We start from the raw sequence: 26254 nt of genomic DNA, 5'->3' as shown, positions 1-26254 counted from the left end.
AGTGACAAGATGATGTACAGTACCTAGCCCAATCTAGTCAAAACAAAACAATGTTGTATTTGTCACCAAGGACATATATGTTTGAACATCCTCAGGCAGAATGTACGACAGGTAAGTGACAACTGTGGGATTCCTAACATCTTCAAGGGCTCGTTTATCCACCCACACATCAGATAAAACTACCTTCACCTTGGAGTTCTCGTGTATAAGAATTCTAGACGGCTCCTTAAGCCTGGAAAAACTAAACACCAACTTGAGAATGTCTTTATTGTGAGACAATTGCGAGATTCCAAAGGCAAGATCTAACGGTAAATAATCCCGTATGATTGCCTTTGTAAATTCTGACTCGGGTTTGACCCACATTGAATGCCACAGTAGAATAGGTTTAAGAAGCAACATGTCTTCCAAGTGAGTTAACCCTACTTCCTTGTGGATGAGTGAAGAAGAAAAAGAAGGTGGAGTGCACGGAAGACGCCTTAAAAAGGGGTTTTCTTCGGCCTGTAAAGGGTTACTAGATGTATGACCCCACGCACCCCCACCATAGGTACCGACATCTAGTGCTCTCGCTTTATAGATGGTAATCATATGCCTTATAGGGTGACAGCCAAGCTTTCATGAGAACCTAAACACACCCTCACATTCTCTGTTCATCTTGAACCGGGTATTCTGAATGTGTTGGACCCAAGAACCATCACTAGAGAAAAGAATGCCTAGATAACAAAACTAATTCATATTTGCAATGGATGTGCCTTCCAAGAAAAAGGACCTAACCTTCTGTGGAGGTTTCCCAGAAGGCATTATAAATGTCTTGGATTTGTAAACCTTCAATTTCTTGCATTCCATGAATCCGGCAAAGGAGTCAATTAAACGCTGCAGCCTGACAGTGGTCCTAGACAGCAGGACTGCATCATCTGCATACAGAAGGACAGGAACCTGTGCGACCAGCAACAATTGGTGCATCGGCCTGCAAGGACCGAAGGGTATTATCTGCACCATTTATAAAGTGTGAAAATAAAAAAGGGACACACACCCAGCCTCATACCCCACCTAATTCTAAAAGATGGGGAACATTCTCCATTAAGACTGTATTGTACCTTGGCTGTAAGGTTCTCATACAGCCGAGAATGAAGACAATGTTTTCGGTTGTCCCATTTGAAAGCAGGGTATGCAACAGAATTGAGTTGTCCTCTAAATCAAAAGCGCTGCTAAGATCAGCAAAATACAAGTACAGGGATCCTGGCTTTGCCTTTGTGTATTTCCCAGTCAGAAGATTGTGATTTGCACATTGGTCCACGGTCTCGATTCGCTTCCTGAATCCATACTGAACATCCAACAGAATGGAATTCTTTGGTTGCCCAGCCCTCCAATCTCAACAAAACGACCCTGCCCAGGAGTTTCGCAGATGAATCCAGGAGGGAAATGGGAAGGTAGTACTTTGGGTCAGACCTATCCCCCTTTTTAAAAATGGGGACAATAATGGAATTAAACCATGTAGAGGGTACTGAACTGATTGCTGCTGCGTTGAAAACTCTCATCAGAATTTGGGCCCAGAGCTCACTCGTACAAATAAAAGCATCAACCGAGTCCCCATCGGTGTCCTGGGGCTTTACCTTTGGAACAGCCTTTCAAAGCATCAAAGACCTCATTAAGGTCTTAGAAATAGGCTCAATTACTGATTCTACAGGAAACAAAAGGCTGGGCTTCGACATGTTATCAACCAGTGGATCAAGGATCCTTTCAAAGTGATCTACCCAGGCTTGTAAGGCGACTTGAGGTTAATTCAGGGATAGAATCACTTTTCAGATATGGGCCATTTACAGTGTTCCAAACAGAGTGTTGTCATTAGTTTCTGCAGCCTGGACCAGATTTAACCAGACCTTTTGCATTACCTTCTTTATCATGGAGGCTTGCGCCTCATTTTAGTGTTTCCTAAAATGCGTAATAACATAGTAGTCTAGGGATGCACTGAAGGCCGGCCCTCAGCCTTTAGGAGGCCTACATACAAATATGGTTAAACCAACCCAGTATATTAAAGAACCCTGTCTTGGCCTGGCACAGCATGGAAGAATTAAGAAACCCAGTGTTTGACTCAAAGGTGGAGACCAAACCTTCATTGTCCAGGGCCTAAACAAAGACCACAATCACTTGCCTTCAAGTTTACCATCCTCCAGAGTATGCAGATATGGTCCACTCATGACCATCTGATGCATACACCGTGCGGCCTGACAGGGACAATATTTAATAAACCGTTGGCGGCTATAGAGCAGTCAGCATGAAGAATCATAAATAACATTATGAGATTGTGTTCACTTTCAGCAGTTCGTTTAACCTTGATATTAGAGACTAAAGGATTGACGGAACTAATTAAAAAATGATCTATTGTAGAGTGTGCACCTTTCCCAATAAACATGTGGATCTATAGATTACATATGGTGCTACGGTCTCTCAGCGGATCATTGACAGAATATCGACGCTGAAAAAATATCGACTACCAGAATATCGAATTCCTATCTACAAACAGGTAAGTACAAAAATATTGAATCCTAAATATCGTTGTAAATAATATGGTTTACTAAAATATCTACTTCTTTAAATGTCCTTAAAGTAATGTAAAATTAATGAAATAATAACTATAATTAAGTAAAACATACTTAAAAATACTTAAATGACCTGAACATTATTAAATAATAAATGTAAGTAAAAAAAAATAAACATGCATTTTTATTTTTTATTTACATATATATTAACTTAATAATATTAAACAGTAATTAATATTTGTAATAATTAAATGTTAAAAACATAATTTTAAATATAATTACATATATATATATATATATATAAATATAAAATTAATTATATACAAGTTAAAACATTAAAATGAATACAATATATATATATATATAATTTACACTACATTAAATATAACAATACTAAAAAATTGCATAGCGTTAAGGATAACATTTCTATTTCCACTCCAACAAGTGGTACAGTAGGGAAAATGTTGGATAGCGGGTAAATAAAAATTACTATTCCTACTCCAGCGAGTGCAACAGTAGGGAAAGCATTGGATAGTGGTAGGGTAAAATTTACTATTCCCACTCCATGAGTACAACAGTAGGGAAAGCTCTGGATAGCGTGAGGGTAACAATTACTATTCCCACTCCAGTGAATGCAACAGTAGGGAAAGCGTTGGATAGCGGGAGGTTAAAAATTACTATTCCCACTCCAGTGAGTGCAACAGTAGGGCAAACGTTGGATAGCGGGAGGGTAAAAATTACTATTCCCACTCCAGGGAGTGCAACAGTAGGGACAGCGTTGGATAGGGGGAGGGTAAAAATTACTATTTCCACTCTAGTGAGTGCAATAGTAGGGAAAGTGTTGGATAGCGTAGGGGAATAATTTAATATACCCACTTCTGAAGTATAATTCGTATTAATTAATAATTTATTATTTTGTAAAAATGTATTTATTTCCCACCATTTTCCCCATAAAGATCACCTACAATATTGTAACATATTAATAAATTAACATAAATAATGAACGATTTACAATTAACAATATAATTAATTAATATACTTACAAATTATTTGTTAATAATTGATATCTTATTAGGTACTAATTAATAAAAAAATACACAATTAACCTAATTACCAATTAATTAATATTAGTCAATTCATAATTAATTATTAATAAATTAGTTAACGTAATTAACAATACACATTATTAAATATTCCATTATTAAGTAATAAAATAATAAATTAACTTATTTCAATTAAATTACTTCCCACCCTATTCCCCTATAAACTCACAACCCACAACCCACTACAGAATTAAATTACGCAAAAATGTTTTAACATATAATTAATTAATGCTAAATAATGCTAAAAATATATATTATAAATAAATTACTTCCCACCCTATTACCCTATAAACCCACAACCCACTACGGAATTAAATTACAAATCAAATATTTTGACATAAAATTCATTATTTTTGCAGAATTCAAACATACATTATAAAAAATACAAACTTTTAATATATATACTAACACTTAAAACACAAAAAATCAATATTACTTACTTCGATATTTCTTACCTGCATTTCGATAGTCTGCACCACTATATTTCTGCAATTCGATATTCTGTCCATTTGATATCAAAAACTCGATATTCTGTCCAGTCGATATTGTTTTCTTCAACATTGTGACTAGTTACCCTCTCAGCAGCCACAGGTCATGTTTGTGAGTCAAAGTGTTTAAGCACTGTCAGGATCTCTGCTCGACCCGGAAACACAGGACCTTCACAGTGTGTGGTGACACATGGCTTAGGGCAGAAAAGAAGAAGAATCCATTTGAACATTAAAAAACGTGCGAGAGTTGTTCTTAAAATGGCGGCCAGAAAACGATTCTTAGCGCATAAGGTTAGCGCTCTAGTTGTTGGCCAAATCAAGAAGGTTCAGGTGCCGGTGCCCGTTGAACTAAGCACTTCACCTGAGGAGCTACGAGGAGTAGATGCCTGATTCGAGTGCTGCGCAGGTTATGATTCGGACCTGGCAAAACTCGACAAATTTAGAAGTGCTGTTGAAGACCTGTGGTTAGCGAGTGAAGAGAAGAAAACCGTAAGACTGTTCCGTTATTATAAAGAGAGAGAGCAGTTAATTTTTAGTTGCTGAGGTGTTTAGAAACTGCGTGCTCGCTGAAGGCAGGAGAATAGAACGAAGCAACTCAGTCTCAGCTGTTAAAGAGTTCACGAATTGGAGTTTAAACCTTGCAGGCAGAATTAAGTTTGTTTATCAGTTGTAAAACAGTGAGTTTGCACAATAAATAGGTTAATTTCCTCACAAGAACCCTGAATGAGAATTATGAGAGAAATAGTTTAGAAGGGTAAAACAAGATATGACATATCTGAATACTCCCCATTCTGACCATAGGAGTTGTGAGTAGCAAATATAATAGAATAATAAATAAGGGAAACGACAAGGTTTTCGAAGCAGACGTACCATCAGAAGAAATCCAGATTAAAGCAATAGCTGGGCATACTTGATGGTGAGGAACCTAGAAAAAATAAAAGAAGATAAAAAGAAGAGAAGTCAGGCATTTAAAAGAAAACTAAAGGTGTATTCTTAATTACAGGAACTAAGAAAAGATCAAGTGCACAGCTGTTAGAAGAGAGGCAAAGGCCGCAGCAATACTGGGTATGTGTAGTCAGTTAAGACAGTTTAACTAGAGTGTCAGTAAAGCGGTAGAGTAGAGTAGTGGTCTTATAATTGTCAATTGTTTTGCAGCTTGCCAGTACACCAGTAAGACAAATACAAAAGTCGTCTGAAGCAGAGGGAAGAATCAGGCGAAGCGTGCAGTCTCTTCTCTGTCCCATCCCCTTTCCCCCGTGGGGTTTTCTCGCATTTGTACCTTGACTTGTATGGTGCCGGAAATCCTGGAGGGGCACTGGAAACTTGCGACATTCTGCTCCTGTGAATTGTGAAGCACAACCTTGACAGAGTGAAGTGCCCACGTCATATTTTTTTACCTGAGCAGAATGGCGGAAGGTTTGGATTTCAAAAAGCTAGGAGAGATATTAGAAGGAATACAGAGAGAATTAATTCAAGTCAAGGAAGAAAACAGAGAACTTAGGAAAGAAACTGCAGACTTAACTATGAAAATGAGTAATTTAGTAACAGGAACCAGTTTAAAATACCCAGTCTCGCAAGAAGGGAACTTAGGAGATGCCTCAAACTCTCAGCCTAAGGTCACACACAAGTCATTCATTCTCTATCCCCAGTAATTCCCTTAGCCCCACCTGAGCATTTCAATGGGGACCCACAGAAGGCACAGGTTTTTCTGACACAGTGTACTTGCATTTTATGTGTCCCCGGCAGTTTTCCCCGATGCGCAATCTCAAGTGACATTTGTCCTATCATATTTGTGGGGACGCTGCATCGTGGTCTATGCCTTTGGTGTCTCGGAGTGACCCTATACTGTATGATCTCAGTGAATTCAAGAAATAATTTCTATGAATATTTGATCGTCGTAGAGCCTCGCAAGCCACCGATAATGAACTATTGGAAATTAAACAGGGAAATTGTGATTTGATTTCCTATTTGGCTCAATTCAACAAGTTGGTCGTAGTAACAGAGTGGCCGGAGAACAAGAGAGCAGCGGTTTTCTATCGTGGGTTAAGAGACGAATTAAAGGATGCATTGGCACAAGTACCCAATAGATCTACAGAGATATCAGCATTAATCGATTTAGTATTGGAAATTGATTTTCGACAAAGTGAGAGGCGAGGTGAGAAAGTCCTCCGCTCCAGTATTCCTAGATTTGACCGAGCAAGAGTGGAAGCAAGTAAAGAATCTGAAAATGCCCGTGGAGGAGAACCCATGCAAACAGGGACAATACGGGGTCCTCTTTCCAAGGAAGAGAAGGAGAGACGTAGAGTGAATAAACAATGTCTGTATTGCGGTGGAAATGGTCATTTTGTTCGGAATTGTCCAAAAAAGCCAAAACCAACATCGGCGGAAAAGGCTTTGCACCATCAGTAGTTGGAGTTGGGCTGGTGGATGCGAAATCGGAATCAACTCCAGAAACACACACTTTGGCAAATACATTGCAATCTGCGGCTCCGCCCCTGGTCATGATGATGACGTTACGGTTTCGAGAGAAAATATTGACTCAGGTCACAGTGATGGTGGACTCAGGAGCCACAGGCAACTTTTGTGATTGGAAATTCGCCAGTAATATTGGATTGAGATCAATAAGAAAAGAAAAGAGTGAACCTGTTCGTGTGGTCGATGGGACTAACCTCTCATTGGGCCCCGTAGTAAGTCATACTGAACTGGTGGAGTTAGAATCTGAAGAAGGTCATCTGGAAAATTTGCAATTTAATTTAATAGATGCCCCACACTTTCAGTTAATTTTAGGCTTACCCTGGCTCACTGAACATAACCCTACAAATGACTGGGAAGCTCGATCAATAGCCTTAAATTCTCAATATTGTACGGAAAATTGCTACCAAAGACAAGCAAAGAACTCAGAGAAAACACCGGCTTTTCATTTAAGTGAAAGAGAGGCTTCCATTTGTATAATCTCCACCACAGAGTTACCTGCAGAGTATTCAGAATATTGTGATGTGTTCAACGAAGTAGAGGCAGAAAGACTCCCTCCACATAGAGATTATGATTGTAAAATAGATCTGGAGCCGGGTTCTAATCTCCCTTATAGTGGAATTTATGCCTTAACGGAACCAGAGGATGAGCATTTGAAAGAATATTTGCAAAAATATCTTGAAAATGGATTCATTAGACCGTCCCAATCCCCAGTCTTTTCACCACTTTTTTTTATTCCAAAGAAAAATGGCAAATTGAGAACCTGCATCGATTATAGGGCGATCAATTGAATTACCATCAAGAATCGTTACCCCTTACCATTGATTTCGGTCTTGTTGGATCAAGTAAAAGGGGCACAAGTCTACACCAAACTAGATTTGAGAGGAGCTTATCATCTAGTTCGAATTCCAGAAGGAGATGAATGGAAAACGGCTTTTGGAACCAAGCTAGGTTTATTTGAATATCAGGTGATGCCCTATGGGCTGTGAAATGCCCCAGCAGAGTTTCAGCATTTCATTAATGATGTATTAAAAGAGTTCATCGACCGGAATGCTATAGTATACATTGATGATATACTGATATATTCAGACACAGTGGAGGAACACCAGGAACATGTGAAGAAGGTACTACAGAGATTAAGAGAGCACAGTTTGTTTGTAAAATTGGAGAAATGTGCTTTTAATGTGACCACTGTGGAATTTTTGGGGTTCGTTCTTTCCCCCCAAGGAGTCACAATGGATGAGAACAAGATCAAGGCATTGATGGATTTGGAATCTCCAAAATCAGTGAAAGAAATACAAAGTTTCATCGGTTTCGCAAATTTTTATCGAAGATTTATTCAGGATTTTTCCAAGAAATTAATTCCTTTAAACAAGTTGTTGAGAAAAGGTGTTAAATTTGATTGGTCCAAAGAAGCCGAGGAAGCTTTCATTCAGTTAAAACAGGATTTCACCACAGCACCAATCCTACTTCATCCTGATCCGTCTGAGCCTTCCTTTGTAGAAACCGATGCTTCCAACTTTGGGGCCGATTATGAAAGCGGATAATCCGCATCCTCCGGGCCGGCGGAAGCCACCGCCGGCCCGGAGGATGCGGATTATCCGCTGCGGACTTAGAAAAGACCCCCGCCAGATTAGGATGGCTGGGGCATCTTTTTTCAGTCCGCCGCTTTTCCGCCGCGGTCGCCTTCCGACAGTGGTGGAAAAGCTCTAACATGGCTGGCGGTGTCTATCAGACACCGCCAGCCATATTAGGATGGCTGTGCTCCTATGCCTTTCCACTGCGGCATTTCCGCCGTGGAAAGGCATACGGTGTTTTCTTTGGGGGCCCGTTGCGGGCCCCCAGGGCTGAAGGGGGGGTGGGGGGTGCACATGGCGGGTACCTATGGTACCCCCCAGCCTTTCCGTGCACAAAGCGACAGGCACCACGTGGTGCCTGCAGCTTCGTGCATGCAAAGGTAAACATGCTTTTTTTAACATTGCCGCGTGTGCTGCTTCAAGCAGCACCCGCCGCAATGTTAAAAATACAGGATGTGACCGCCAGGGTGGCGGTCACATCCTAATTAGCACGGAGGGACCGCTGCTGCCCCTGCGGACGGTCCCTCCTCCTCTGGGGTGGCGGACGGACGCATGTCCGTCCGCCATCCTAATAGACCCCTATGTGTTTGGGGGAGTTTTGTCCCAAAGGCATAAGACTACTGGTCAACTTCATCCGGTGGCTTTTCGTTCCAGGAAACTAACACCTGCTGAAGTAAATATACAATAACCGAAAAGGAATTGTTGGCCATTAAGGATGCCTTTCGCGAGTGGAGACACTATTTAATGGGCGCAAGGCATGTGGTGACTGTTTATACGGATCATCGAAATCTGACATTTTTGAAGTCGGCAAAAACCTTAACACCAAGGCAATTGCGTTGGTCATTGTATTTTGTTGACTATGACTTTGTAATTACTTGTCCTGGTTCGCAGAATGGTAAGCCGGACGCCTTGTCTAGGTTGGGTACAGAAGGTATGACTGAAGAAATCAAGGAACAACTGATTATAGCAGCAGAAAAAATTATTGGAGCGGTCCTTCAGGAATCTTTGGAAAAGGTGAATCAAGGCTTTATGACTAAGAAAGACATCAGAAATTGGTTGGATGAGAATCCAAAAAGAACAGAGTGTGAAGGCTTGCAATACCAGGATGGAGCTCTGCATTTACCCACACCAAAGATGCAACAAAAGGCCTTAAAAGAATGTCATGATAGCATCTTGGCGGGCCACAAAGGAATTTCCAGGACAGAAGACTTGGTGAGGCGGCGTTTTTGGTGGCCAAATATGATTCAGAACATACGACAATATGTAACCACATGTGAGATTTGCGCAAGGGGAAAACCAGAGAGACAAGCTCCCCAGGGTTTATTGAGGCCATTACCCACCCCACCCCACCTTATCCATGGCATATAGTAACCTTAGATCTAATTGTAGAATTACCATCGAGTCCAGGCTTTGACACTATATTGGTGTGTGTAGATGCCTTTCTAAAATGGCCCATTTTGTGCTGATAAAGGGGATCCCCACAGCAAAAACTTTGGCCCATCTCTTCAGTCAACACATAGTTAGAGCCCAGGGAGTTCCTAAGGTTTTGGTATCTGACAGAGGTTCCCAATTCCTCTCTCTTTTTCGGAAGGCTTTCATGAAGAAGTTAAACATAGAATCCAGATGTTCTACCAGTTATCATCCGGAGACGGATGGTCAAACTGAGAGAACAAATCAAGAGCTAGAGCAGTACCTAAGATTGTGTCTATTAGAACAAGAAGGGGATTGGCCAGACTATCTGTGGGCAGCAGAGTTTGTGCATAAAAATGCAAAAAAACGCTTTCACAGGGGTTTCCCCTTTCTTCTTAAACTCGGGTAGGCACCCTAATCAATCTTTAAATGTCCAAGAAAAAGATGTCCCAGCAGTATCTAATTTAGTGGAGCATTCAGCCAAGGTACATAGTTTAGCCACAAAGAATTTAACCAAAGCAAAAGAAACTTACAAACATTACGCTGACAAGAAAAGGAGGAAAGAGCCAGATTTACAAGTAGGTGATAAGGTTTGGTTAAACACTAAAAACCTAAGACTAAAAGGAAACAGAAAATTTCAGCCAAGATTTGAGGGACCCTTGTCGGAAACCCGCGTTACCGTGCCGGGTACCTGTGATCTCCTATTGGGGAGATTGAAAGTCCATGGGGCTGTTGTTTTGGATCTTTTGACACAGCCTAGGAAAATATCCCTTGCATTATCGAGGCGTATTGTATACTTCACAAACCAGTTTTCAAATATAAGTTTCTTGCTTCACACTGTAAGAGACAAGTATCTCCGGGACCTGTGGAATAGCGTTTGCTTCAAAATCACGCCCATCTTTTTACTTCAATTGGTTCGTGGTCTGAACATAATCAACAGATTATTAGCCCTGACGAAGTTACAACAAGTAACGAAGGGGTTGGCTGTGTGTGTGTCTTTGGGTAAAATTTCCAAAATAAAGAAAAGAAAACTCAAGCCTACAAGTATCAGCGTAATTCCTTTGAGTGCGCCTTCCATTCTGTCTTAAAATTCTGTTTGTTATATCTGTGTCCAGGGACAACGGGTACTCTTTTTTTTGTACCAGTTTTGGTTGTGCTGAACCTTGGTCAGGTTGTCCTGTTCCTTTTTTTGATAATATAAGATTTGTGGGCCCGTATGTCATAGAGAAAAAGTTGAGTTCCCTAACTTATCGATTAAAATTACCCAAGGGATTCTCTAATCATCCAGTGTTTCATGTTTCACTACTAAAAAAGATGTCAAAAGATGTACGCTTTAATAAACCTCCTAAACCAGTTCACTCAGAGCAGGGAGAAGAATTTGAGGTGAAACAAGTTTTGGATTCTAGAATACGGAAAGGACAATTGTACTATCTACTGGATTGGAAGGGGTATGGCCCGGAAGAGAGATCTTAGGAATTATCTTCAGATGTGCACGCACCTAGATTGATAAGAAATTTTCATAAAAAGTTCCCCAGTAAGCCAAAATGGGAAGGAACATCCTTGAGGGAGGGTACTGTCAGGATCTATGCTCGACCCCGAAACACAGGACCTTCACAGTATGTGGTGACAAATGGCTTAGGGCAGAAAAGAAGAAGAATCCATTTGAACATTAAAAAACTAGCGAGAGTTATTCTTAAAATGGCGGCCATAAAACGATTCTTAGCGCATAAGGTTAGAGCTCTAGTTGTTGACCAAATCAAGAAGGTTCAGGTGCCGGTGCCCGTTGAACTACGCACTTCACCTGAGGAGCTACGAGGAGTAGATGCCTGATTCGAGTGCTGCGCAGGCTATGATTCGGACCTGGCAGAACTCTTCAAATTTAGAAGCGCTTTTGAAGACCTGTGATTAGCGAGTGAAGAGAAGAAAACCGTAAGACTGTTCCGTTATTATAGAGAGAGAGCGCAGTTCATTTTTAGTTGCTGAGGTGTTTAGAAACTGCGTGCTTGCTGAAGAGGCAGGAGAATAGAACGAAGCAACTTAATCTCAGCTCTTAAGAGTTCACGAATTGGAGTTTAAACTTGCAGAATTAAGCTCGTTTATCAGTTGTAAAACAGGGAGTTTGCACAATAAATAGGTTAATTTCCTCACAAGAACCCTAAATGAGAACTATGAGAGAAATAGTTTAGAAGGGTAAAACAAGATATGACATATCTGAATACTCACCATTCTGACCATAAGAGTTGTGAGTAGCAAATATAATAGAATAATAAATAAGGGAAACAACAAGGTTATTGAAGCACACTTACCCTCAGAAGAAATCCAGATGAAAGCAACAGCTGGGCATACTTGATGGTGAGGAACCTAGAAAAAATAAAAGAAGATAAAAAGAAGAGAAGTCAGGCATTTAAAAGAAAACTAAAGGTGTATTCTTAATTACAGGAAATAAGAAAATATCAAGTGCACAGCTGTTAGAAGAGAGGCAAAGGCCGCAGCAATACTGGGTATGTGAAGTCAGTTAAGACAGTTTAACTAGAGTGTCAGTAAAGCGGTAGAGTAGAAGAGTGGTCTTATAATTGTCAATTGTTTTGCGGCTTGCCAGTACACCAGTAAGACAAATACTAAAGTCGTCTGAAACAGAAGGAAGAATCAGGCGAAGCGTGCAGTCTCTCCTCTGTCCCATCCCCTTTCCCCCATGGGGTTTTCTAGCATTTGTACCTTGACTTGTATGGGGCTGGAAATCCTGGAGGGGCACTGGGAACTTGCAACATTCTGCTCCTGTGAATTGTGAAGCACAACCTTGACAAAGCCTCACCATACACACTCTGTAAGAAGTGAGGGGTACCAACCTGTGGTAATTGAGGTGGAAGCAGATATAAATATATATAAGTATTTATTAAAACTACATGGTCGTGGAGCCAATAGAGAACTGCTCCACCAGACTCAGCAGAAAGGACCACTGACAACAAGCATTCAGTGCCTAGGCGACATAGATATTCTACAGGTGACATCATAGAGAATAGGTTATGTATAGCAAAAGCACTTTTAACATTACAACATTACTACATACCTTCCCTGGATGTACGTTGTTACAATGCATGCTTTTACAACGCATGCCTTTACAATGCAAGTTTTACAACGCAAGTCGTTACAATGACTTGCGTTGGGGGGCGCTGGATAGTGAATAGTATAATTTACTATTCCAACTCCAGTCCCCGTGGATAGTGGGGAAGGTGTTGGATAGTAAATTAAAACTATTCCCTATCCTAGAGCGCCCCCCAGCGCAAGTTGTTGTAAAAGTTGCGTTGTAATGGTTGCGTCGTAAAGGTACTTCGTTGTAAAAGTTGCGTTGTAAACGCTGTTCCCCACCTTCCCTTGTTCCTAAACAACAACAAAAAAAGCAGAAAGAAAACTTATCAAAAACACGCAGGTAGAGTACGAGGTCTTGAACTCCTTCTCACAGAACGGGTAGACATTGGAACTTGCTGTACCACAGAATCAATAGTAATGAATTTTCTCTGAGTTTCCGAGCAAGCATCTAACACCTCGTCAGGATTGTGAGAGTTGGAAGAACTAGAGCATTGAACAACTTTTGAAACCTTTTAGAAGTGCCCCCAGTACCCACCTTTAACTTGAACGGCATTGCCATAAATCTTAACAACATGAAGTGGCTTTCCAAATTTGTTTTCCCCTTTCTTGGCATAAATAGGAGACCTAATTTTGACAGAGTCCCCAACGTTAATATAAGACAATTTGACACCTCTCTTGGAGTCAAACCAATTTTTCTGTTTAGACTGAGTGTCCGACACATTTTCTTTGACAAGAGGCATGAGATTATCAACACTGGTGTTAGATTTAACCCATTTCGACATCCACCCTGGTCTAAACAAAGTATTGGCTTTCTACCTCTCATGAGAACGAAAGATCTAACTTTAGTTGAAGAAAGCGGTGTGGTCCTATAAAACCAAATCATGTCATTAAGAGCACGTACAACATCATGATATCCCACTCTGGCCCATTTGACACAATCACCAACAACACAATTCATTCTCTCTACCAAACTATTACTCTGGGGATGATAAAGTGAGCTCTTAACATATTTGATACTTGAAGACTGTAGAAATAGCTAAAATTCCCTGCTGACAAATTGCTTTCCATTGTCAGACACCACTGTCTTCGGAAAACCTACCCTCAAAAATACTCCAGTTAGGAAATCAATGATAGTTTTGGCATTAGCATCTTTTTTTTTTTTTTAAATTAATTTTATTGGTATTTTGAAAACAATGCGATACAATGTCATAAATGAACATAGAATGAATCAGGCATCGTAGCTCGGACACAGAAAACTGTACAATCACATCATGAATACAGGAGCATACCTTTGTACATATCAAAACGTGGGTGGCTAACCATAATTGAAGGCTTGAAGTATTATTCCGTATCGGAGCTAGTGGTCTCCGTATCAGAAGGTGTGTCGCAGATGTTCTCTCTGTATTTATTCCACGCCCCCCAGACCCTCGTCCATGTCGCGACAGTCATGTACCCATTTCTCCCGCACGGCCTCTAGAGGGTCAGGGAAGTTGTTTACAAGTTTCTTGTACGTTAGAGACGTCGCCTTTGAAGGCATAAAGTCAGTCAGAAGCCTGTCCTCGAGTGGGGACGCCTCTGGGACATCTGTACCAGATTCGAGCGCTGTTGTCAACGCATGCCGTATCTGCGTGTACCTGAAACGTTCTGTCAGCGCCAGATCGTATTGTTGTTGCAGTGTCTCGAAAGGTAGCACCTGCCCCCTCTGCCATAGATCTCAAATGGTTGAGATGCCAATAGCATCCCAACGGTCGAAGCCCTTGGAGTGCCTCAGTCGACCCAGTTTTTTTATGTCCCACAACGGGGTCAGCTGTGTCAGTACTCCCTGCCATTTCAGCCTGCTCAGTGCTGCATGCCACACGGTGAGTGTGTGACGTAGTGGGCCGATCTTTGATGTGAGTAATGATTTGTCATATAGGGGAGCTAGCAGTCCGGAGAGTCCCAACTGCGCCCTGTCCGCCTTTAGGGCTGGTTCAGACTGGGGAAGATGAAGCCATTGGTTAACAATCTTCAACTGCGACGCCCAGTAGTAAAGGTTGACATCCGGGAGCGCTATGCCTCCATCGTACCAGCCACGCGTAAGCTTAGCTTGCGCTATACGGGCAGGTTTAGTGCCCCACAGCAACACCGAGACCTGCGCTGCGATGGTTTTGAAGTATTTGGGAGGGACAGGGTAGAGTGTGTTTTCTAGGACGTAGAGGAAGTGGGGCAGGGCCATCATTTTGAACAGAGCCGCCTTACCCAGCAGTGTCAGCGGCAGTGATTCCTAGTGGCGGATGTCTCGCTTGAGGCGGTCAAGAGGTGGCTGTAGGTTATGTGTGTGGAAAGTGGCAGGGTCAGCTGTAATGTGTATCCCTAAATATTTAAACCCGGCGTCAGAGATGCGCAGCGGGCAGGTGTCCGGTAAGCGCGGCGCAGGACCGTGCAATATGTACATGGTGGACTTGGACCAATTGATCGAGAAGCCGGAGGCTCGGCCGTAGGCCGTGCAGACATCTAGCAACGTGTTAATCGAGCGCTTGGGAGACCGGTCTCCAACCCTCGAGACAGTCGTGTGCCTCCTCCGGCATATCAAAGAACCAAGTTTTTTTATCAGCCACCACCCTTAGGCGCGCCGGGAAAAGCATGGAGTACGGCAACTCACGTGACCTCAATGTTTTTTTCACCCCGAGGAAGCTTCTCTGTTTCGCCGCCACCGCCGTCGTGTAGTCCGGGAAAATTAAAACTTCCGAGTTCTGTATTAGTATGGGCGGCGCGATCCTTGCCGTTTGCAGGATGGCATCGCGATCCCTAAAGTTGAATATGCGCGCTATAACAGGTCTCGGTCGCGCCCCGGTGCGTGGATGCCCCCCCGGGACCCGGTGTGCCCGCTCCACCGAGAAGAACTTGGAGAGGCCTTTTGGTTGCAGCACATTCCTTACTAGGTCTTCCACATATAGGTCCATGGCCGGCTCCCCTTCTGATTCCGGCAGGCCAATAAGGCGGATATTATTGCGCCTGGAGCGCCCTTCCTGGTCATCCATCTTGTCTGCCAGGAATTTGTTGTCCTCCTCCAATTGCGCCACCCTTTTCAGCAGCGACGCCGTGTCCGTGGTGAGGGTCGTAGTGACCTGCTCCACCGCTGTGACCCTTGATGACATCTTTTGTAGGTCTGCCCGCAGCAGGGTGACATCCGTTGAGATGGAGCCAACCGTGGTCTGCACCTGAGTCAGGGCCGCCATGATGTCTTCCAGCGTTATGGCCGGAACCGCGCCGCCCTCTGCGCCCTTAGCGCTGGTTCTTTTCTGCTCCGTCAACGGGGGAAAGTCTTTGTTGTAGGTAAATTTCTCCAATTTGCTCTGCTGGGTCCCACGATTACCCCTGCCGCTCATTATGGGGCAGTGAGGAGGGGTTGCCGCCTCTGGTCACACTGGGGTAGGTGAAGGGATGCACAGGTGGCCGGGGCAGGTCCGGTGCAGACATCTAGCAACGTGTTAATCGAGCGCTTGGGAGAGGTGAGATATATCAGAACATCGTCGGCATATAAGGATATTCTATCTTCCCAGTCATCCGTCCAGCGGATACCACTAATCGTGAGTTCCCACCTTATCCATTCGGCCAGAGGTTCAAGGACCATGGCAAACAGTAACGGGGAAAGTGGGCAGCCCTGGCGCGTGCCTCTAAACAATGGAAAGTCCGCCGAGATGTGGCCGTTGGCGGCTACATGTGCCATCGGTCTTGCATAGAGCAGACGGATCCAGGAGCAGAATTTCGGGCCGAAACCAAAGTGACGTAGCACTGCAAATAAAAAGGGCCAGTGGACTGTGTCAAACGCCATATGGGCGTCGAGGGACAGTATCACCGCGGGCACCAATAGAAACTGCGCTCGCGCGAGCGCACCGTGTACTCTGCGCAAGTTAAGTGCCGTGCTTCTGCCCGGCATAAAGCCGGACTGGTCTTCGTGTATGAGCTTGGGCAGATGAGGCGTGAGGTGTTGCGCCAAAAGTTTCGCGAGTATTTTAGCCTCAGCGTTAATGAGAGAAATCGGGCGGTATGACGTACATTGGTCCGCTGGCTTCCCTGGTTTTAGGATTGCCACTATTGTGGCCGTGCGCTGATCTAACGGGAGTACCCCCGTCTGCAGGCTATCCGTGAACATACTCAGCAAGTGCGGCGCTAGCGTGTCCGCCTGCTGCCTGTATAAGTCGACCGGTATTCCATTGGGTCCCAGCGCCTTACCCATCCGCAGGGCTTTAATCGCCAGTTGTATCTCATCGGTCGTCAAGTCTGCGTCCAAAGCCTGAGTCTCTTCCTCAGTCAACGCTGGCATTTTGAGATCTTTAATGTAAGTGTACGCCTCATCCTCCAAGATCGTAGATGCTGACGCGTACACCGATTCATAGTGACTAGCAAGCGCTTGCACTATTGCACTGGGATCTCTAATGGGGACACCTCCCTCTATCGTCAGTTGCGCTATCCACCTGTCTCGTCTGTCACGTCTGTCCAACCAAGCCAGCAACTTTCCCGCTTTGTCGCCCAGCTCATAAATTTTGTGTCGCGTGGCAGACAGTTGCAGCTTGACTTCCTCTGTGAGGTGTGTTTTATGACGATGTTGCGCTATTCGTAAAGTGTGCGCTGTAGTGGGGTTTGGATCCGCCGCATGCCTCGCCTCAGCTCCCGCCAGCGCTGTTTCTAGAGCTAACAGTTCGGCTCGTCCCTCCCGCTTAAGCGCTGTAATGGAGCCGATCGCACACCCTCGAAGCACTGTTTTATAGGCCTCCCACAGAGTGGCAGCAGAGGTCACTGAGCCCGTGTTGTCTCGGAAGTACTGTTTGGTTCCCACCCTCAGTTCCTTCCTGACCTTAGAATCGTGAAGGTATGCAGCGCGGATTGGATAAATCCGACGCCGTGTGGGTTGGTGATGTGTATAGGTAAGCAACAGTGGAGAGTGGTCCGAAATACCGCGTGGTCTTATCTCCACCTTGGATACAGTACCAGGACCACCCGGTGAGCTAAGAAAATAGTCGAGCCTGGTGAGCGTATCATGGACGCTGGAGTGAAATGTGTACTGTTGGTGCCGGGGGTTGTGAGTCCTCCATAGGTCTTCCAGTCCCATTGCCGCCATGAAGTCCTCCAGTCGTGTTGTACCAGCTGGAGCCACTTTCGGGGGGACCCTGTCTTTCAGGCTATCAGCTACCAAATTAAAATCTCCCCCAATAAGTAAATCCCCCTCAGGGAGACCAAGTATAAAAGCGCTAAGATCTGCTAGGGCTTTCGCCTGTAATGCGGTTGGAATGTAGACGGAGACGATGTTAATGGGTTTTCCCTCCCACTGTGCGTGTAGAGCGGCAAATCTACCCGCCGTATCTGACCTAGTAGAGTGTACGAGGAGGGGAAACTGTTTTTTCACTAGAACTCCGACTCCCCTTGACCCAGAGGTGAACTCGGAGTGTGCCAACATCTGAAAACCCCATCGGTCCATGGCCTTTGTGGCCGTGCCAGTGAGGTGCGTTTCCTGTAGGAGGACCACTGCAGCCTTTTCCCTCTTAATGCTTTTCAGGACCAGACTCCGCTTGACTTTGTCCCCAAGGCCCCGGACATTCCAGGAGAGTATCGACAAAGATGGTGTTACACTGGCCCCACCGCCCCGTTGAGCTATGTGCGTGTCAACCCCCATCATCCTGGATCAGTGTACCAAGTAGACAGATAATCGTTTCTGTGATTCCAAACATCATGCCACTCAGTGCAGTTAGGTGTATCGCAGTAGCAAAAAACAAAACTAACAACATAAAACATACCCCTCTTCCCTCCCCCCTCCCTGCCTCCCTGCTTCGCGGACTCCAAACTGCCCGCCACCCCAACTCAGCAGAGTGCTTACTTTCCCAGTCAAAAGACAACGTTGCTTACAAGAGCATAGGGGGGGTGAAAGTTCAAGGAGGACCAATAGCCCTTAACAGTCCCAGAGTCCCAGTTCACTGGTAAAGTCTCAGTAGCACATGAAGGAAGGTGAGCAGCAGTAAGAGCAAGTTCGGTTCCCTGCTATAGTTCAAAGCAACAAAGTAAAGGTACTTCCCTTAACGCAGCAGGAGTCACTCCCCCGAGTCCGCAACCGGGTCGGACTCAGCCTTCTCCTCTTGTCCGTTCAGTTCATGCTCGTCGGATTGTCCTTGCCGTCTGCGCCTGCTGTTCTGTCTGCCAGAGCCCTTCGCCGGTCTCCAACCCTCGAGACAGTCGTGTGCCTCCTCCGGCGTATCAAAGAACCAAGTTTTTTTTATCAGCCACCACCCTTAGGCGCGCCGGGAAGAGCATGGAGTACGGCAACTCACGTGACCTCAATGTTTTTTTCACCTCGAGGAAGCTTCTCCGTTTCGCCGCCACCGCCGTCGTGTAGTCCGGGAAAATTAAAACTTCCGAGTTCTGTATTCGTATGGGCGGCGCGATCCTTGCCATTTGCAGGATGGCATCGTGATCCCTAAAGTTAAATATGCGCGCTATAACAGGTCTCGGTCACGCCCCGGTGCGTGGACGCCCCCCCGGGACCCGGTGTGCCCGCTCCACCGAGAAGAACTTGGAGAGGCCTTTTGGTTGCAGCACATTCCTTACTAGGTCTTCCACATATAGGTCCATGGCCGGCTCCCCTTCTGATTCCGGCAGGCCAATAAGGCGGATATTATTGCGCCTGGAGCGCCCTTCCTGGTCATCCATCTTGTCTGCCAGGAATTTGTTGTCCTCCTCCAATTGCGCCACCCTTTTCAGCAGCGACGCCGTGTCCGTGGTGAGGGTCGTAGTGACCTGCTCCACCGCTGTGACCCTTGATGACATCTTTTGTAGGTCTGCCCGCAGCAGTGTGACATCCGTTGAGATGGAGCCAACCGTGGTCTGCACCTGAGTCAGGGCCGCCATGATGTCCTCCAGCGTTATGGCCGGAACCGCGCCGCCCTCTGCGCCCTTAGCGCTGGTTCTTTTCTGCTCCGTCAGCGGGGGAAAGTCTTTGTTGTAGGCAAATGTCTCCAATTTGCTCTGCTGGGTCCCACGATTACCCCTGCCGCTCATTATGGGGCAGTGAGGAGGGGTTGCCGCCTCTGCTCACTCTGGGGTAGGTGAAGGGATGCACAGGTGGCCGGGGCAGGTCCGGTTCCAAAGAAAGCAGGCCTCTTCCCCCACGCGTCGTCAAGGCACCCCACGGGGACACCAACCCCAGGCCCCTGCAGCGGTCGCTTCGGGTCTGGCTATCAGGAGGGGAGGGGGCCCGTAGGCAGGTGCGTGCTCCGGCCGATGGTGTGGGAGCAGGAGTTCTTCTGGCTGTTGCGCGCCTCTGCGGGCCCCTGGGGCCGTGGGTCTGGCTGGGGCAGGTGCCGGTGCAAATAGCGGTCCTTCGGTGTCGTCGGACACAGGCCCCTCGGCGGGGGGGGGGATCAGCGATCCCGCTCGTATGCTCACCGGAGGGGTGAAGCCGGGCGGGGGGGGCAGTCGGGACACCACTCACCCGCCTCCAGATGTCCCAGCTCCGTCCCGCATCCGCACTCGAGGATCGTCAATGGAGCACTTCCGGCCGCTTCTCCTCCAAATTTAGGCCGGTGCTACCGGCGCGGAAGTAGGCCGCAGGTCTCCGCACGACGCAGCTCCGGTCCACAAGGTCGTAGCGATCTCGGAGTGAGATCGATGCGCGCCGAATCACCTCCGACACAGGCTCATGCAGTCTGGGTCACTTCTAGGCAGGATAACTGGCCGGATTAGTTCAGGGCTACGGTCTCACCCTCGGAGCCTCACCAGAACGCGTCCATCTTGGTCGATCGCCGGCCACGCCCCTCGGCATTAGCATCTTTGACAAGTTTTATATCAGGCCACTTTGATGCATAATTCATAAGGACAAGAATGTACTTATTCTGCCTACATAAAACATCATAAGTCCCCTGGATATCACTCCCTACTTTAACCCATGGTCCATCTGACATTCAATGGATAACAAAGAAGGGGTAAACACCTTCAGAGACTTATCTGAAGTCTTGCAAACACAGCACTCTCTAACCATGTCCTCTATGCCAGTATCTTTTAAACTTGACATTGACTACCTGTGTACTCCAAGCCACAGAGGTACACATTAGCGCAAAAACAAAATTAACAGTCCATATAAGCTTAATAAACACATTGAGAGTTTCAGGTGTTTGACACTATTGGACCCCAGCGTGTGCGGGATTATGAAATGCCGTTAAAATCATACCGGCATTTGTTTTATCGTTCTGTCACATAAGGGTGTTGTTGGTTGGTGTAAATGGGTGCTTACGGTTAACCGGACAATATTGGCAAGCATGAGAGTAGGTTCAATATAGGGTTGATGATATTCCATTCTATTTTGTCCTGCTCATTACCATTTTTCCTTCCTTCCTTTTTACAGACTGCGGGCCCTAGAGATGTCTGGGTGAGCCCCCACGGGTAATTCCGTGAGTAATTTTGGTTTTTTCACATACATATCCTCACGGTAGGGTGCGTCTTACCACCGGAGGATCAACATTGAGGTCCTGAAGAATGCTGAGCGAACTATGCTCGATATAGCAGAAACATGTTGACCACTACTTTGTAGGACACGGGGTTTCAATTTATAAACCCTGAATAGTCCTTTTCACTTGTTTTTAACCGATGCTGGTTGGCCCTCTATTAACGTGAATACAGGTTACAATCAGGCATCTTTTAAAATTACTCACATTATCATCAACTTTTTTCACACTTTCACAACGAAAAGAACCAGCTCCGCTGTAAATCAGGCGTTGTAGCACACATTCGGTCTCCCCAGTGGGAACCCAATGATGAAGCATGTCACCAACCAGGTTGGTGAGTGAGGGTTCTTTTTAAGAAAATATTTCTTTTCTTTTTTCACCCGATTTATTTTGTGACACACACGGTTTTCTTCAACGTGACAATTGATTTCTTAACATCCTTGCACTTTATGTCACTCTTCTGTTGTTGGTAAATACTGTTTATAGAGACCTTATCTGCACTATCACATTTTAGTAGGAAATTAGGCAGATATCCCACGGTGGAACTACTAAATATTTATAAAGCGAAATGTGTCACTGTCGCATCTTATGGAGCTGGCATATGGGGGTATGCGGATGTGAGTTTTTTGCAGGTAACTGAAAACATGTTTTTAAGATTTCTGTTGATGGTCCCTAACAGTAGCTCCTCCTTCATATGCCACACAGAACTAGGCCTGTCATATTTAGAAGACATCATAAAGATCCAACCAGTTCTGTTGTGGCATAGGATATGGACAACAGAGGAAACAAAGTTCAATCGTGGGGTTTTAAAAGTTTGTATGCCTGAACTTTCTGAGCGAACAGTGATTATGTGTGGAATTGAATAAAACCATGGTGCAAGCACATAATCTTACATTAACAACATTTAGACTGCAGCCGTACCTATGCCTGATAATGAATGACTATGACAGATTTTTATTGATGTGTTTGCACCTGGGTACTCTGCATAGCTTTCCAGTTGTAAATGATTGGTCAAAACAGTTATGCAAATGCCCATGTGACGACATCTCTGATCAATCTACCATACATGTGATATTTTTCTGCAAATTTTATTCTGTACAGAGGAAATTATGGATTATTCCTGTTTTAAAAACATATGGCATGAAGTACTGTCGTCCAGCATTTGTGGCTCTTCAACAATTAGAGACAGAATTTGTAGTAGCCTCTGTAACTGTTTAAAAAAAAATATATTTTTAAGTGCAGGAAAACAATCATGATGTGATAATAAGTAAAATGAAATTATGTCTATGTACGAGGTGCAATGTCCACTACTGTATATATTATTATATGTCTTATCAATATTTTTAATATGTTTTTATGTGCTTTTATGGTTATATATGTAACCGAATAAAGTATTATTGACTTGACTGGACTTGACTTGAATTAAGAGTTCTCACAACAAACACGGAGGGCTGGCACCTCATTAGACCCAACACGAGAAGAAACACATCAGGCCTCAAGCTCGACTAAAAATGGAGCAAGAGTTCTAAACAAATGAACACTGGCACCTCGCGCTTCACTTGGCCTCAACCAACAGCATATGCTCATCTGGCCATAGACAAATAATCAAGCTTAAAATTATACAACACAAACTTATTATTAAAGAAACACAAAGGACAGGCAGCAATACTCCTTACCTGACGGTGCTCTCAGACTTACTAAGTCACATGGTTAGTAGCACGAAGGGCTCGTAGAAGAGACAATATATGCAGGCAGAATATTGATGCCCCTACCAAAAAGAACAGATTACACCATGGTTTACCAATAGCAATGGAAACTTCCCCTTGTATTTTAAATCTAATCCTGGCTTTCATATTTTGATGTACGTAGGCTAGGAAATGCACTAATGACTCGTCCATTCCACTTTCCAACAGGATAGAACATAACCGTGATTGGTTAACAAAATCGAATGCGGAGGTCAAATCCATAAGCACCAGATATATTGGTGAGTGCTGAGCAACGGTGTATTTCCCGATTATTAAATTAAAATTAAGGCACTGTTTTATAGTGCCCAACTTATTTCTAAAACCCACTTGACAGATGTGCAGGACAGAAATCTCCACTGCCCAGTTTTTGATCTTGTTATACAGTACCCTACCCAGTATTTTCAGTGTTGTATCTTTAAGGGAAATGGGCCTGTAGCACCCAGGTTGAGAGCGATCGCCCTCTTTAAAAATCAGTACGATGACAGAAGTTGGCCATGTGCTTCGCAGCGAGGAGCTGGCTACGTTATTAAAAATATTAAGCAGATGTGGGGCCTAAAGACCAGGTTTGTGTTTAATAAGATCTATGGGCACCCCATCTGGTCCCGGGGTCTTGTTGCCTATGCCCTGGGTTATACCTTCCCCCACTTCAAGCAGAGATATCGCTACTCCCTTAGGATTTGGCAGCTCGGGCATTTCCTTGTCGTGTTGCGGGCTGTGTAAATCAATGACAAGTGTGCCTCCTAAGCTTTGCTGCTTATGTTACAGCTAATTGGTGTAAGAGTTTGGCTCACCGCCTGCATATCTTTTATGGCAGCCCAAAAATGTTTTCCATTCTTTAAGCTCGCGGTGTTAGCTAGTGAGTCCCATTGAGAAACCATTATCTCTTCTGTCCTCAATGAGATCACCAACTTGTACTTTTTCCTAAGCATTTGCACTGTCTGTGGACGCTTTTTGCAGCAGTTGATAAATGTTTTGCACTTTCTCAGTTGCACTTGTTCAAATTGCTGGTATTTAAAAAAAAAAAAATCTTCCAATTTCTTCAATTTATTATTCTTTCAATATTGTAATGGTTTTAACTAACAACAATACATTTGGGGCCAGATGTAGGTAATTCTATTTTACCGACTCATAAATACCGAATTTTACCGATTCGGTATTTATGAATCGGTAAAATAGAAGTACCGAGATTTAGGTAAATCCAGATGTTGATTTACCGAATCGGTAAAAGTCGGTATTTACCGATTCGGTAAATACCGACCGGTAATGCCCATTCATTCCTATGGGCTTTGAAGCCCATAGGAATGAATGGGCATTACCGAATCGGTATTTACCAAATCGGTAAATACCGATTTTCACAAGGGTGCAGGGGGTGTCACTTTGACACCCTCTAGCACCCCCAAAACAGGTTCGGGTGCCATGTGGCAGGCATACCTGCCCTAAGGGCAGGTCTGCCTGTCATATGGCACAGGTGTGCATGCACACATGTGCATGCACACCGGAATCGGTATTTTACCATCAAATAGAATTTGATGGTAAAATACCGATTTTGTAATGCTTGTGGGACTCAGAAGAGTCCCACCTACATATCAATTTTACCGAATCGGTAAAAATACCGATTCGGTATTTTACAGAATCGGTAAATTTACCGATCGGTAAATTTACCGATTCTGTAAAATACAGGGCCCTACATCTCAAATTGCATTTACCGGTCGGTAACGGCCGAATTCGGCGGTTACCGACCGGTAAATGCCTACCTACATCTGGCCCTTGATTCTGATTCCGGTGCAAATCAAGATGAGTGGATGCTGTGCAGTATTAGGACGAGGTCAAGGAAAACGTCCAGTCGTTTTTGCAAGAAGAGGTTTGGTTATTTCGAGAAGTAATGTCTGACACACGAACTGACATTTTTAACTCGTGTGCGAATTTCATGGAAAGAAATTCACCATAAGGAATAACAATAACCCATTAACGTATGTGTTGAAGAAAGCAAAATTGGATGCAGCTGGGCAACAATGGCTTGAGTTACCCTTGAATTCACTCTGAGAAGGCTAAAATCTATGCTGATGCATTTTTCATTTTCCAGGAGAATGCAAATGAACATTCAGAAGCTGGAATAAAGATTGTCGATAACATTTTATCTGACCAGTCAGAACCCCAAAGTCATAACAGCTTTAACATCCAGCATGGTGTTTGATGTATACTGTAGTACTGCTAATCTGTAAATTACATGATTACACAGATTGGGAACACAGCAACCTCACCATCGATGTAACAGATGCAACTACAAACGTCATAAATGACCTTATAGGTCAAATTACATATCGCGTTAACAATAACACTTGCAAACTATGAAGATAGTGTTTATTGGCTTCTAGGTGTTGTTACTTTTTGGAATAAATATTGTTAGTTCAGAAACATTGCATTTGGTGTGTGAGGTATGGTTTCCATGGCTGTTTTGTGAGTTATGTACTGCAGAGCTAACCATAATTTGCGAATTTTAGTGTTTGATTCCAGTGTTAGTTCGTAACCATTGCTGTGCTGTAACTGTATAAGTACATTTCAGATTTTTAAAACATATATGTTATAATCATTCCTAGTCATAACTTATTTGAAACTGCAATTTTCCACTGCAATTCTGCTCTTTGATGATCTACTACATCCAACTAACATGAAAGTGTACCATTCCCTACTGTGGATGGTATTTGGCTGCGCACATATGTGGTTGGTCGCTGGGCCTGCCTGAAGGCTGCTGACAGCAACACTGTTGTCACACAGCCTACAATACACCCTTTATAACTAACAAGGTAGTTCACGAGTGCCTCTGATGTAAAGTTAAAACAACACTGCAATGCATAATGGATCCAAAATCACACCATGTAAGACAAGAGCTTTGGCAGCCAACTAAGGGGCACATTACGATGGAGGATTTTCCGCATCTTCCGGGCCGGCGGAAGCCACCGCCGGCCCGGAGGATGCGGAAAATCCTCTGCGGACCCACCAAAGACCCACCGCCACATTAGGATGGCTGGTGGGTTCTGGTTTCTGTCCGCCGCTTTTCTGCCGCGGTTGGCTTACAACCGCGGTGAAAAAGGCCTAATATGGTGGCGGTGTCTCTCAGACACCGCCAGACATATTAGGATGGCTGTGCAAACATGCTTTTCCGCGGCGGATTCTCCGCCGAGGAAAAGCATGTGGATCTTCACCTCGGGGGCCCGTAGCGGGCCCCCTGGGTGAAGGGGGGTGGGGGGTGCACATGGGGGGTACCTATGGTACCCCCCTGCCTTTGCGTGCACGAAGCAGCAGGCACCGCGCGGTGCCTGCCGCTTTGTGCATGCAAATGCACCGCTTTCATTTTTTACATTGC

General features: G+C 44.5%; 1 protein-coding gene across 4 annotated transcripts in view; it reads left to right on the top strand.

Moving 5' to 3' along the window:
• Window positions 1–26254, top strand: part of LOC144781713 (putative palmitoyltransferase ZDHHC24) — a 385661-nt gene that overhangs the window by 68213 nt on the left and 291194 nt on the right. For 2 of the 4 annotated variants that reach the window (XM_078660689.1, XM_078660688.1), the window contains exon 2: window positions 23059–23129. The exons of the other annotated variants lie outside the window; for them this stretch is intronic. The gene's annotated coding sequence lies outside the window, so the exon portion shown is untranslated. The remainder of the gene's footprint in view (window positions 1–23058; window positions 23130–26254) is intronic. 4 annotated transcript variants of the gene reach the window in all.

This window comes from Lissotriton helveticus, chromosome 9 (genome assembly GCF_964261635.1).
Source record: "Lissotriton helveticus chromosome 9, aLisHel1.1, whole genome shotgun sequence".
NCBI classification, from domain to species: Eukaryota; Metazoa; Chordata; class Amphibia; order Caudata; family Salamandridae; genus Lissotriton; species Lissotriton helveticus.
Note: the sequence above shows the minus strand (reverse complement) of the source record. Positions and strands in the feature narration are given on the sequence as shown.